The sequence below is a fragment of the Haliotis asinina genome, chromosome 10, assembly GCF_037392515.1.
Source record: "Haliotis asinina isolate JCU_RB_2024 chromosome 10, JCU_Hal_asi_v2, whole genome shotgun sequence".
In the NCBI taxonomy this organism is placed as follows: domain Eukaryota; kingdom Metazoa; phylum Mollusca; class Gastropoda; order Lepetellida; family Haliotidae; genus Haliotis; species Haliotis asinina.
This window is the reverse complement of record NC_090289.1, coordinates 36,880,348-36,894,680: the sequence shown is the minus strand read 5'-3', so window position 1 is coordinate 36,894,680 and position 14,333 is coordinate 36,880,348. Positions and strand designations below refer to the sequence as shown.

The 14,333-nt window shown below is 38.0% G+C and overlaps 1 protein-coding gene across 2 annotated transcripts in view; it reads left to right on the top strand.

Annotated features, from left to right (window-relative positions):
- Positions 1-14,333, top strand: part of LOC137298880 (frizzled-5-like) — a 107,482-nt gene that overhangs the window by 46,462 nt on the left and 46,687 nt on the right. For both annotated transcript variants that reach the window (XM_067831226.1, XM_067831227.1), the window contains exon 2: positions 8,238-8,299. The gene's annotated coding sequence lies outside the window, so the exon portion shown is untranslated. The remainder of the gene's footprint in view (positions 1-8,237; positions 8,300-14,333) is intronic.

Genomic DNA, 14,333 nt, shown 5'->3' with positions numbered 1-14,333 from the left:
CTAGATAATTCAAAGCAGACAAAAACATTTCATGGACAAACAAATGAATCATCATGAACAGATTTTTTGTAATACAGTTACAATTGAAAAGTTACTGAAACCAGGACAGATTTTTAATGCAGAACATGTAGCTTGTGTACTGAAAGATGTATTCTTGAACACAGTTAACACGATTTTGACCAAAAAAAATTAAAATGGATCTTCTTTATATGATGCAGCCAATTAAATTCTACAGGTGTAGATTTTTTCTGAAATGTCGTTAATTGCAGTGCACTTGAAGATTTGTTGAAGTGGGTTGACACAAGAGCGCAACATGAAGTATCGCGAAGACATTCTTACGCTAAGTACTTGAGACACATCGTTGAGGGCAACATGAATGATGTGTAAGATTCCATAGAATATTCACCACAAAACTATCCGGTCACCAATTCATATTTTCCCCTAATGATTAGGCAATCTTGAAAATGTTACAATTGTAAAGAAACACATGTATATTTGCCAAGATGTTCACGAAAGCAAAATAACTCAATGCACGATATTGACAAAAGACGTACAAATACTTCAATACGTGCATAATGTTTATTGGGCGAGAATTCTTTCCAGGTATTTTACGAGGGTCCAATGTGTTTATAATGATGCTAGCTTGTTACATGGATGATTGCTGATGAATGGCCGAACAGCAGAGGTGAGACGCTTCCCAAAGAACCAGACAAGGACTCAATAGTCCCGTCAGACTCTCAATAAATACTGTCAATCAAGCTACCAAGCAGAAAAGAAACACCTCAAATACTCTAATAGAGGCATGGGGCTATTTATGCTTGTGAAGGGGGAGCAAAATACTTCAGGAGATCCACTATTATACTATATGGGTTATGTGTGAATGGAGGAGTTTTCAAGCTGTGGTTTCAGGAGGTAGCAGAGGATGGAGGTCCTTGTATTTCAGGCGTATTTACTCTCGATGTGGGGCTCCTCAATGGCTGTTCGTAAAAGATGAATTTATCAACACAGATCCCATGGTGAAGAGTATGGATTAGTGAATGTGACACTCGGATAAGCTTGTGATTTCTTGTGGATTATCGTTTTATGTCGTGCAGTTCATGGATCTGAAATCAAGGGTTTGTACAAGGTGCATATTAGATTTATTCACTGGATGGCTCGGTTGATGCTACCATACATGTTTTACCCCATTTCATGAATCTTATAAACATGTAGAAGATGATATAAGATTTCAACATTAGAGAATCATTAGTCTCGATTATCTGTTGAAACAGACTCCATTTGGTATGACAGGGAAAACCTGTGATATCACCTGTAGTTACGCAGTTTCACTTTTGTTAGTACGATGTAGATTGTATGTTATAATTTGATATAAATTTGAATTCATACATATATAGATATATATTACACGTTGGATAAACAGACTTTTCATTCCTTCATCTTGTTTCCTCTCCACCTTCCTCTTGAATCTTCTTTTCCTCTTACCCTCCATCTTTTTCCTCATCTCCATCTTGAGCCTTCTCTCATCTCTCCTTCCAAATTACTACTCTTTCCATTTCTCTCCATCCATACTCTCTCCATACGCTTAATCATACCCTTGCCGGGTGCCATCTTGAGTCTGATCACATTTTTTGTTTCTGTTTTGATCTGTCTCCTCATGGCATAATTGTATACATTCAAATGTTATTGAATATGTCAAGAAGAAAATGTCCATTTTTCTCAAATATAACAAGCAGTAGATTTCAGATTGCTATAACATGCTTATACAAAATGCACCCTTTTGGGGTCTGAATACATTGTATAAGAAAAAGTTTACATTACCACCTGATATTATTTCCCAGCATGGAGACATGCTTATATCTACTGATCTTTGTACATTCAAACAACTTTCTCAGTTGCAATATACATTGCTTTATAGTTTTGACATTTAACTGACTTAAATAAATGGTAGAACTGACAGCAACATGATGCATATAATTGCTAATTGTATTGATGTCTATGTATTAGTTATTTACATACATAGATAGGGATGTACATAAACAATATTTATAAGGAACTTATTAACAATGATTATTATGAACTGATATTAGGGTCCACACAATTTTTGTTAAAACTGCAGTTTACAGCATGTAGGCATAACATGCAGGCATCGAATAAATCCCATTTTATTTAGAACAAGTAAAAAATATATTGACATCCAAAGCTCTAGGGATGCCATGATTCTTGGTGTATTGATGCATTCTAAATTTACACTAGTTGATACGATACATGATATGTTTGCTCTCGTATCGATTCATGCTCATGCCGAGTCCATTTTGAAAAAGAAATATTTATGAAGTTTTGCAACAACCTTGCCTCCCAACTACTTAAGCTATAATTTCTTCAACTGTACGCATGAAAATTAATTTTTTATGGATTGTATCTATAAGTATAGACAGTGTATGCAAGACCGATGTACCTATGAATATTAATATGCCAGTAAAAATACCCATCTATATACATGACAGTACAGGCATAAACATATGGATATGAAAGTTAGAGTGAGTGACTTTAGTTTTCAGCCATTTTTTACAATATTCTAGCAACATCACAGTTGAGGTGACAAGAACTGGGCTTCACACATTGTAGGATATCAAAGAATAGCTGATGTAGGATATCAAAGAGTAGCTGTTGTAGGATGTCAAAGAATAGCTGTCGTAGGATATTGAAGAATAGCTGTTGTAGGATATTGAAGAATAGCTGTTGTAGGATATTGAAGAATAACTGTTGCAGGATATTAAAGAAAAGCTAAAAGAATATGTACATATAACAGTATGCATGTGATTAAAAATATAAAAAGTATAGACCTAACAGTATACATGTATATAAGAATCTGGATAAAATAGCATTAATACAATAACCTGAAAATGATGGTATACAAACACCAGTATGTAAACATAACATTAAAGACGTATAGATGTAACAACATGAATATAACGGTATATATGCAAGATTTTGCATGGATATGGTTACAAGTATAACATATAACATGATGGGTACAATCAGAGTGTGATACTCTCAAACATTTCAACCAGACCACAGCTGGTTAGAAGTAAAACTCGCCATCCCTGACCAAAATGTATCTGCTTACAAAATATACTAATTTACTTACTTACTTTTTTTTATCGAGTGAATTAATACTGACTTATAATTCAGAAATATGATGAATGTCTTCATATACGTGTCCAAATTTGAACCCAAACGTTGGGCAGGTGGATTTCAGAATCCTGTGTTGAAAATAATCCATCCCTCACGCAGGCAGGTATTGCCGACGTTGGTATCATAGTAGGAACACAACCTCCTATATATATAACCGGTATTATTTATCACAAGATAGAGTAAATCTAACATATTAAGAAGCCTTACAGTAAAATAATTTGGATATCCTTGTATTAACAATGCCTAAGTAACAAACAGTAATGTCATAATTAAATCATGATTCTGGTGTATTAAGAACTCACACAAAATTTACGCCTTTCAATAAAACTCTTTGTAATAAGATGTCACTGGAAAATGTGCTTTCCTACAACTAATCTTGATGGACACATTGGGGATGAACATCTGAGATTGGACAATATGATTAACAGAACAACATAAATCATTACCATTAATATCATTGCAATAGTAGCGAAAAAAACTATTTTTGAGTGAGAGAGTACACTGCAAAAAGTTGTGCAAAACTAAACTCACTCACTCACTCACTCAAAAGGGTACACCAAAACAACTCTAGTAGTGCCCTTTGGTACACTTGGAAACACACAAATCTCATGACCTTAACTTGTGTCATTCTACAAGAAAATCACATCAGCTTTCAACACAGGTACTCAGCTAATCATGCTCAAATCATTCAAGTAACATCTGCATTTTATCGGCTAAATCAGAAAATCCCCCAAACTTTCCTTCTTTAACAATATCAAATAAAAAAACTGTAAGGTTTTTTCCAACTAGCAGTAACACATGTTCTGTGTTGAGTCAGCTATGGATGAGCGCTTGGTAAACCAGCGGAACATTTTATGTTCTGTTAAATCCTCAACACAAATACTTCAAGCTTTATTTGTAACGGATCATCAATTCATGCTTTATTCAATGACTGCCAGTGCTTTATTGGCCATGGGAGACAAGTTTACGATCATTGGTCAATGTTTAAAGCTCGCGTATTACCCTATGAGCAGGCAGCCAACAAAAACTCACTGTAAATCACTACCGAGTCTTGTGATGACTATAAAAGGGTTGTGACATGGGCCTGTACGAGCAACTTAAGGCTAACACATAGGTTTCATATACATTTTAACAGACTTGCAGAAAACATAAACACTACAAAAAATGAGTTATGGCTTTCAAATGAAAAGACTTGTATAATTCTTGTTTGAACTATTAATAGACCAAAACACAAGCGCCCTGATGGCGCATGCCCATGAGATATTACATATGTTTAGAGATAGCAGCTTGTGTTTATTTTCAGAATTTCTTTGACAGATATGCTATTACTGATAATTTCAAATCTTTCAATTTGACATTTGAATCATCTTAGAAAGCACTGCACCTAACTGGATTATTTCTTAATGGTAGTTCTAAAGTTTTGTCTGAATAAATAAAAAAAATCAGGGATTTTGTTGGTCTATCAGTTGTTATGTCTCACAGGTACTCTGTTATACACTAGACATGAGTGATGTCACAGACCTGTGGCATGCTTCTCTCTACCATCACCTGTACTCATTTTGTCAAAGTGTGTGTTCTGGAGCCATAAGCCTATCAGTCATTGTAACCTTAATGATAGATTTGATGCAGGGGAGTAGCCTAGTGGTTAAAGTGTTTGCCTGTCACGCCGAAGGCCCAGGTTTGAATCCCCACATGTGTACAATGTGTGAAGCCCATTTCTTATGTCCCTTGCCATGATATTGCCAAAATATTGTTATAAAGTGGCGTAAAAACAAACCCACTCACACATTAATGTCAGATTCAAAAACTTGAGTCAATGAAATTCTGAACTTTGAGTACATTTCTTACCACACCTGTTAATGGTAAACAAAAAACTGTAATTTTTGATAAACTTTATGACTCAAACAGTTTTATTTTTAAACTCCTCTTGAGTCAGATAGACTATCATCCAATCTCTGAAATACATATATACAGTGTAAATCAGACTCATAAAGTAAACTATTTAATCCAATATCAAGTTTTATGTGGTAAGGATGAATACTTTGTGTCTGATGACACCCTGTCAACGTACATTACACCTGGCCTTGATACCCAATTTCAATATTTGATAACCTAATTTAGTATACATGGGCATGCTATGTCAAATATTTGACAGTCAAACATTTCATTATGTATACAGTTTGTCAGTCAAATGAGGATGGTGTTTATACAGAGTCATCAAATTGATGACTCTTTCATCCCTATTTTCTTTAGTGTAATGATGTGGTCCAACGGTTAAAGCATTCACCCATCCTGCCAAAGACCAGGTTTGATTCCTCACAGGGATACTGTGTATGAGACAGTCTTGTGTCCTCATCCGAATTAGAAAATGATGAGTGAATATTTTCACAATGTTTAATCTTCCAACTCATGAGCAGATCGATTACATACATTTAATCCTTGTAACAAATATTTAAATGCATTTGTTTTCTTAATAAGAATTGTGGTGATGATAATGCATATAGATTTAGTTGTCACTTGACATCTGAATACATGTTTTACATAATATATCAAAGGTGGAAATCCAATTCCATTACTCTTACAGAGAATAGTCATTTTTAATCCAACATTTAGAAAATGCTTTTTTTTCACAATCTATCTGATAAATCATAATTAAGATGTTATCTGAAGTTCAACATATCCTGCATTCAATCAGTTCACACACACCTGCGAATGTACTATGAATAACATAAAATCAATTTGTAGTGACATTTGAGTTGCGACCATAGTTTGTGTACTAAAGTTTGATTTCCAAAAACAAAACTGACAACATACATATTAACTTTTTGCTGGATTATTAATACTGTGTATTCAATTCAATACAGGAGAGATCTACATTAAGAACACAGTTCTTTACAATTAATTTCGATTTAGGTTCAAAAACTAAATTTAAAATTAACTTAAGAAAACCAAAAGCAAATATGTTATGAGATATCATTTTTGTTCGTATCATCGGTAAAACGTCTAAAATTAAAACTTAACAATATATATGAGCATTGACTAAAATCCAGTGAAACAAGCATTGCATTTTAGGTGAAAAATCCAATCTCCACCAGAGAGTTTAAAATGTTACAGTTTTACACTTTTCTTTCTTTTCTAACATCTGTTCTGCAAAATATTTAGGTAAGAAAAGAAGAACCCGTTCGGAAATACCTTTAGCCAGCTGGGCCACAACGGGATATTTGACAACCCGTGCCACACAATGAGCTAAGGTTTTGTTATACAAAGGGGCGTCACTCTTCATGACCTTTGACTTTCTTTATTATTCAATGTTACTTAATGCTCTGTATGTGTACGTTCGAACCGGATCTACGAAAAATACGAGCCATTATATTTTTTCCAACTTCGGTTACTGTTAAGATATCCTTTTCTGACTTTCAAGTGCTCTTGTTGTTCACATCCTTTTAACAAAGAGTACAGTCGATTTAAAAATGGTAGTAAATAAATGGTTTGCATATTCTGTTTAACTATCGATAACAAACCATGTACATGCTTTTAACGTATTTTCAAAATGTATCAAAACCTTGAAGAAAGATACGTGAAGCCATATTATGAATTTGACAATCAGGTCTGGCCCATCAAATGTCTTAATTTCGCTAACAACGTTCCATTTAAAGTATTTACGTCTCATCAAAACCTAATGGCGTTAAGAATCAGCCTGAAGGCAATTTGAAGCATGTAGGTAGGTATGAATCACGCTGAGGTTTCACTTATGTAAACGCTGAACAAAAAAGGAACCTGCTGTCAAAAAAGAGGGTTAAAGGGCGTGCTTCCTTTTCACTGGATGGTTTTTTGGACTCTGTTTTTTGCGGGAATATCGGACGATTATGGACATTTCCCCCCTCTTTTTATCCATGACTGTTAAAGTACATCGCATATTAATTGATATGTCAGCATCAAAAATATCCTAAGAACTCACGACTGTACTAATAAAGTATTTTGATCACATATTTTAAAACTAACATAGTTGGACGCAGGGTATAGTGATGAACTTGTTTCGAACATGTTGCACCACCCCTATCTCGAGCCTCATCAGACAAGAAGCACGTAGGGAAACTGGAGCCAAGGCAGGCCTTTCGGATGCGAACAGCTAATCGTCAGTTTACAAAACATCGTGAGAAAAACCTTTTGGTTTCTTGGAAACAGGTCTTGAAAGTAGAAATAAAATTCCGACATAGGTCTCGAATCCTGTAGGCCCTGTTGTGGTCATTGCCCCGTGGGAAAGTGTTTTGGCGTTAGTTTTATTAATTGTCTGTCATGGCTGCATGTAGACGGTTGACCAGATACAGGATTAACTCGATGTTTCAAATGTAGCGGTTTATCAGAATGTGTTCCTAAGGTATAGGTCGTGTTTAGCAGTGAGACGGTTGAGATCCAGGTTGTTTAGGTTATCCTGTTATTATGTGTAGGTGTAGGTGTAGGTGTAGGTGGAAATGATGATTGAATTGAGGATCTGGTCATGAGTGGTGAAAACAGACGAGTTAGTTGTTTCTCTGATCAAGTGGGAATAGATGCAATAATACCGGTGATGATGATGATGATGATGATGATGATGATGATGAACGACAGTTGTTAATCTGTTCAAATAGGAATAGAGGCAATATGGGTGGTAGTGGTGGTGATGATGATGATGATGATAATGATGATGATGATGTTGATGATAAAGAAGAAGAAGAAGATGGTGGTGTTGAACGCCAGTTGTTTCTCTGATCAAGCAGGAATATAGACAATGTTCATGATGATGATGATGATGATGATGAAGATGATGGACGTTCTGTCTCGCGTGCGTTTACAGTTTGAGTTCATCAAAATGTGTCAAAAGGCGTTTTGGCCAAGGCAGGTCCGGCTTCTCAAAGCCCCCTCAGCATTAGGACCGATGAATACACATATTAAAGCTCAGGCATTCCATTCGTCATAAAGTTGTGATAACGTTTTTGAAATGGGTCTCGGGACCTCAAAACGAAAGACAACGCTGGATACTGACGTGTGTCTTCTATTTTCAGATTCGCCCAAGAACCTGAATGACATCTCGCTTACAGTGGACTGAAAGCCAGGAACGCATTAGGTAAGCGCAAGACATCTTGTTTACTTTGTTCATCAATGAAGAGGACCGGGGATGTTTTGGTTTGACGGAATATGTCCCAGCAGGTCAGACATTAACGCTGAAAGGATCTGCCTTTTACTGTGGCCCGGGTGATATGTGCAGTTTTGATAAAGACATATTTCACCGTCAAGCCTAGTGTTCGGAGATTTGTTTACGACACCTATGTAACTATGTTTAAGTTAACGCCAAACACACCCTCCTAGTTCTCCGTCTCGCGCCTCCGATCGTGAACACTGATAAATGTTTAGGAACGTGTCAATCAAATTTTTACGGGTCAACATGGAGATTTTAGAGCGTGGAAGCTAAACGTGCCAGTTCTTTGTTCTCAGTACAACATTTTGAAACTGATGAAACGTTTTTAGGAGGCGGTTCCGTCCATTGACCATGCCAAGATCTGATGACTGAAAGAAACAAAAACGGCGGTGGGTTAGCCTAGTGGTTAAAGTGTTCGCTCGTCACGCCAGAGACCTGGGTTCGATTCCCCACATGGGTACAATGTCTGAAGCCTATTTCTGGTGTCCCTGCCATGATGTTGCTGGAGTATTGCCAGAAGCGGCGTAAAACCTCACTCACACAGAGTGATACACCACAATTCCAGAGTCTGCGTCACATCTGGTATTCACCACACATTAAGCAGTATACTGACACGCAGTGATTCGACTGAAAGTTTCAGAGTAAAGCTCACTCACTCACCCAGTCAAGGGGAGACGAGGGGGCGTTCTCGGAACATGCATGGTCTGCTAATGCATGTGTTGCACCTTAAAGGTAATGTTGGTGAGACACAGCGGGATATTATCATGACACAACCACACCAGATCTGACACAGTCCTTCAAAGAGTCCATACATCAAGACGATTCCGGCAAACCCATTGGTCTTGGTTTCATCTCTGTCCATGGGTCACCGGGCCATTGATCGAACGCACGTGGTTCCTGTTTCTGAGAACCTTATCGAGTTGGAATTGAACCGAAAAATAATTACCGTATCGTTCAGCAGAGCCCTTTTCAGGTACAGCAACAGGGCGAAACATATCATGGTCGACTCTGTAGTCTGTACCCGAACCACATATTTTCCCACCTGGACAGCCCTGCCTGCAATGCTTTAAAACGTAAAATGAAGCAAGTCCAGATTTCCTCAGGCTCAGAAATAAACCATCTCATTGGGGTCCCGTTTCAGTCTGTTTTATGCAAGCAGATACGTTCATATGGACGTTCCTTAGTTTGTCGAAAACAGGAAAGAAATACTACTAATAAGCGCTGAACGTTTTCCTCTTATCTCATCATGTTCATGACTGAGTAATATACACGTTCCTGGCAATGTTTAAGTGTCTACGAATAGCGGATTTTTCCTGAGAGAGGGATATTTTTTTGGAGATTATCCTGAAATTCCATTTGAGCACAGCATGACACAGCGGACCGCTGGATCGGACGTGTTGACAGCCTCAAGTGAACGTACTTTAGGTCTTCGACTAGAGGGGCTTTATTCTTCTTGGAATAAGTCGTTGGAAATATGGATATACTTTACCACGTGTAAATCCGGTCTTTTTTGGACCACATCATCTCCCAGGGTGGAGGTACCAAGATTTAACGAAGATAATTTTCGCATTAGTATTTTACACCGAAACTTGAAGCAGAATCGACTTGGGTTACAGAGCTAATTGTGCTGTCCTCAAGACTGAAAGTCTGTGGCGTACGGCGGGAGACTGTACATGATTACCGTAAATCACACCAAGGGGGTCTCATAATTGGACCCGTCCCCTACCGACTTTCAACTCCTTGGAGATGACGTCTTCATAAAACTAGGCAGATTTACTGCAAGGGTTTCTGTGATAGACGAGGATTCTGTACGAGGCCAGTTCTCCACTGTCACGCCGCGCTGACCTGCTAATTGGCCGGAAGTTGCGCCATGCTGGTTATGGCGCGATTTCGCGTCAAACATGGCGATGTCAGTTTTGACAGACGCAAGTGGCGGCATCTGGTGTGGATTCCTGACATTATCCACGTGTTACTTACGCTGCAGGTTAAAGCAAATTTGGTATGGGTTCTGTGATAGATTGCCTCATAACTTGTCAGTGCCAAAGAGCGAACAACATCCCCCGCTTGTTTACTCTCGCCTTCCGCTAACGGCGGCAGTCGTTTTGACAAACTGATTCGTTTTAATTTTACCATCCATGAACTTCTGTATATCAATTAATTCTCCAGTATGATTATAAACGAAATATTGGAAAGTTATAAATCATTTATCTATAGACACATCCTTCCTGTTGAAAATCTATTTTGAAGTTCGTTAATTTGATTTCCGTCACTTTTTTTTTTCATTTAAATGCCGTTTTACACGTAGTGCACTTTCTGGAGCGATAAAGGGCGGGTATGGTGAATGCTCCCGATGAAGTTAAAGATACCAACATTCTCATATATGTTACAAGCAATCATGATCCTTTGTATCAACACATATCAGAAATCCAAAGTAACGACTTCCACAAGCAAGGGTATGATCTTCATAAACCCAGATACATACCTGGACCGACCTCTGGGATAATAAAGTAAAGTACTGAAACGTTCAGGTATGTTATGTAGGTGTAGATTATTACTAAGAATAGAACAATAATTATTATAATTTACAAATAATCGAAAGACGAAATGCGTTGTAAATCCTACAAGGCACGTTGACAGACCTTTATTTTACGGTAAGCCTTGTCTCCAGAAGTGATATACAGAAAATTAATTAGTGTGTGTCCCACGTCCAACAGAATTAATTATATAAAAGTCATACTCGGATAAGATTACCACCAGTCCAAGTACTAATGACTGTTCTTGGTTCCATTCTGAACTGTTTTGTAGCTAAATTTACTTAATTTTTAAACTAGAGAACTCTGATATTAAATATGAAAGGGAATGAATGGATGTGGCACCGCAGGTACAGATGCGTGATCTCATTAAAGACCAACCCACGCCCTGCTACGAGCGATGACCCCATGTTGGAGGGTCAGAGATTACAAGTAAATCATACTGAAACACCTGTCACGAATGTACCTGTCTTGCTGATACACGGTGACAAGTGTAATCAAGTCCAGCCAGACGCCAGCCTGGCCTCACCTGACCATCCCGACCGGACAAATAGCCAGTGGTCACTTTCTGAATCTCGTGGCACGTGCTATCGTGACGTCGATTAGCTCGTGCAAGCAGTGGCCAGTGGTGCTACCTGTTGGCAGTTTGGGTCTGAACTCGGAGGTGACGTAAACTAATGACAAATGATGGCCCAACGCAATGAGACATGCTCCTACCCTCGCTGTTAACAAATGGCCCCGCCAGGGTAATTAGGTGTTCCAGCATTTGCAGGGTCGATTACCATTTGTCATAGACTGACAGGGAATTTGTTGAATTAATTAATATGACTGCTTAGGTGGATACATTTGGTTTTGGAACGGATTCAACTATCAGTGCATTTTCAATGGTTTTTGTAAATTTTAGATTTTTACGATGCCTGAGTAAATTACCTCCTAGAGATGTGGCACGGGGAATGGGCGATTGAATCATTATTTGTGTTTATATTATTTTTAAGATTTTAGGAACAATCCTATTACTTAAATGAGCATTCATTCATCAACCGAGACGCGCTCTTCATTTTAGATCCTAAAACGATACAATCACAACGATCGCATTATTTGTTTCTATTTTTGAGTAAATGAGTAATATTTGCGTCCAGAGCTAAATATGACTAGTATTAAAGTGCAGATATAAATTAATTTGCTCGGAGTAAGGATAAGGACAAGTGTCTGCGAAACTGGTTCAAGACGTCAAGGTGAGAACTGGTTTGTTTGTTTTTTTCTCTTCTGGAATCTAAAACCTTGTGATGACGATTCAAAGATGAAGCACGGTCGGGCCACCTATTTTAGTTGATGGGTAGCCTCGTGGTTAAAGCGTTCGCTCGTTACACTGAAGGCCCTTGTTCGATTCCCCAGCGTGTGAAGTCCTTTTCTGATGTCCCCTGCCGTGATATTGCAGGAATATTGCATAAGGTGGCATAAACCACATCGCACTCACGAATTCCCTCGGAAATCACCGCGTATCCCGTGGACATGGCAGAATCTGCCCAGGCTTCGAATCCCGGTTAGCTTCGATTGTATTAAAAAATGACACTAAAACTAACACTTAAAAACTAACACATACATTACTTCGGGTTTCCCTCCCAAATAAACATGCTATAACTGGAATACTGTTTAAAGAGGCGTTAAACACAGTTCATTAGTTTGATTGTAATTGGGGTGCAAATTCGCTACCTTATTTACATACACATTAAAATTGAGTTTTTGCAGAAAAAAAGCAATATCGTCTTTGTAAGCTGTCAATGACACATGGAAGGCCCGCTGTTGGACTGATCCCTTCCCATGTTAGGACTTTGTAAAGGTTAATGGTGTAGCTGTCTGTACAGGAGTACTGCCATGCCCGTCGCAGATCATTTAGAAACAAACCAGCATCCTTCCTTTGATATGTCTCCGGAGCAAAAAAAATATCATTGTCGGGTTTGTTATTAGGTTAAAAAAGTCCCATAACATGTACTTAGTGACGTGCGCAGTAATCATCAGAGGCTGAACAGAGGCGGCCTGTTGTATAAATTGCAATTAAGAAAGGTCAAATGTCGGCAGTGTTGTCAACGGCCCACACTACGTCTTCGCTGTCAGTTGTCGACGTTCAGAACCGGTTTTCTGACAGTGCCATCAACTACGCCGAACTTCAAACAAGCATCTGACCAATAGGAAGCCACCTCTGCCACCCATCGCGGCTTGTGATTGGTCAGCTGAAATTTCGGTTTCTTACAATTAAGACGCGTGGGGCTATGAGTATGTGATTGTAGATTGGCTAGTTTGATATATGTTTATAAACACGATGTTGTAATAAAGATTCCCGTAATTGTATTACCGTGGCATTTAGGGATATACACTGACGCGTGCGCTTGATGGACACTCTCGCTTCATGCTGATCGCAAGGTAAGCTCAACCAATCATAACCAGTCACGTTTTCATGTGATAATGTAATATTTATTCATTAATTTGCTTGATCTTATGTCATTCTGGGTTTTTTGTCACCAAAATAGTTGTTTTATGTCAAACATTACGGACCTGAACTAGATGTCTACGTGCACTGCATCTCGCTGTGTATAGTTGCTTCCCCTTAGCAAGTCAGTATCCGATTGTAGGGTTTCAGTCCTAGATTATGTTTGTAATAATTATGACAGTCTGAAATTGTCTATATATTGGCAATATCTGGAAATGGACGTCGCCTGTCGTTGTTTACGAATTTATATTTATTAAGCTATGTAATTTGATTTTGTTAATATTTCATATGGATACTAATAAAAGTACTAGACACAACGCATCTATTTTTACTATTAATTCAGACAGAATATCTCTTGACGTATCAATGTATCACGCTAGACACAAGAGTAAGGTGTACATTCTCAAATACTTAAAACTAAATAAAAAGTTGACTAAATATTAATTTCTTGGTAGAAGAATATGTCAAAACAGATGTGTATCACGTCTCAATGCCGTTCAACGACCAAAAGCAGATGTGGATTTAATCTTAATCGTATAATCAGGGGACGTTGCAACATAAAAAGATAAAATGATAGTGCAGTAATGGAAGGAATTAAAACCAACAGCTCCTAAACTTGTGGAATCACCCATAAAATGGGTGTCTGGTACGTATTCTTATGAGAGTTATTACCCTTTATAATGATTCACTTTGATCAACAAAACTAGTGTGCTTTTCATAACGTGATGAAAACGAATCTAATCTACCCAGAAGTCCTCAGTAAGTTATGTTATTGGACACCAGCAAGTTGTGTTATTGGACATCTTACAAAGGTGATTGCCAAATACAACAAAACTTCGTTCCGCGCTCTGATTGGCTCATTTGGTTGTAATGGGCGACAATCACCTTTTAGGATATACATGTAAGTCTTTAAAATGGGTGACCTAAAGCTCGCCCCACACGT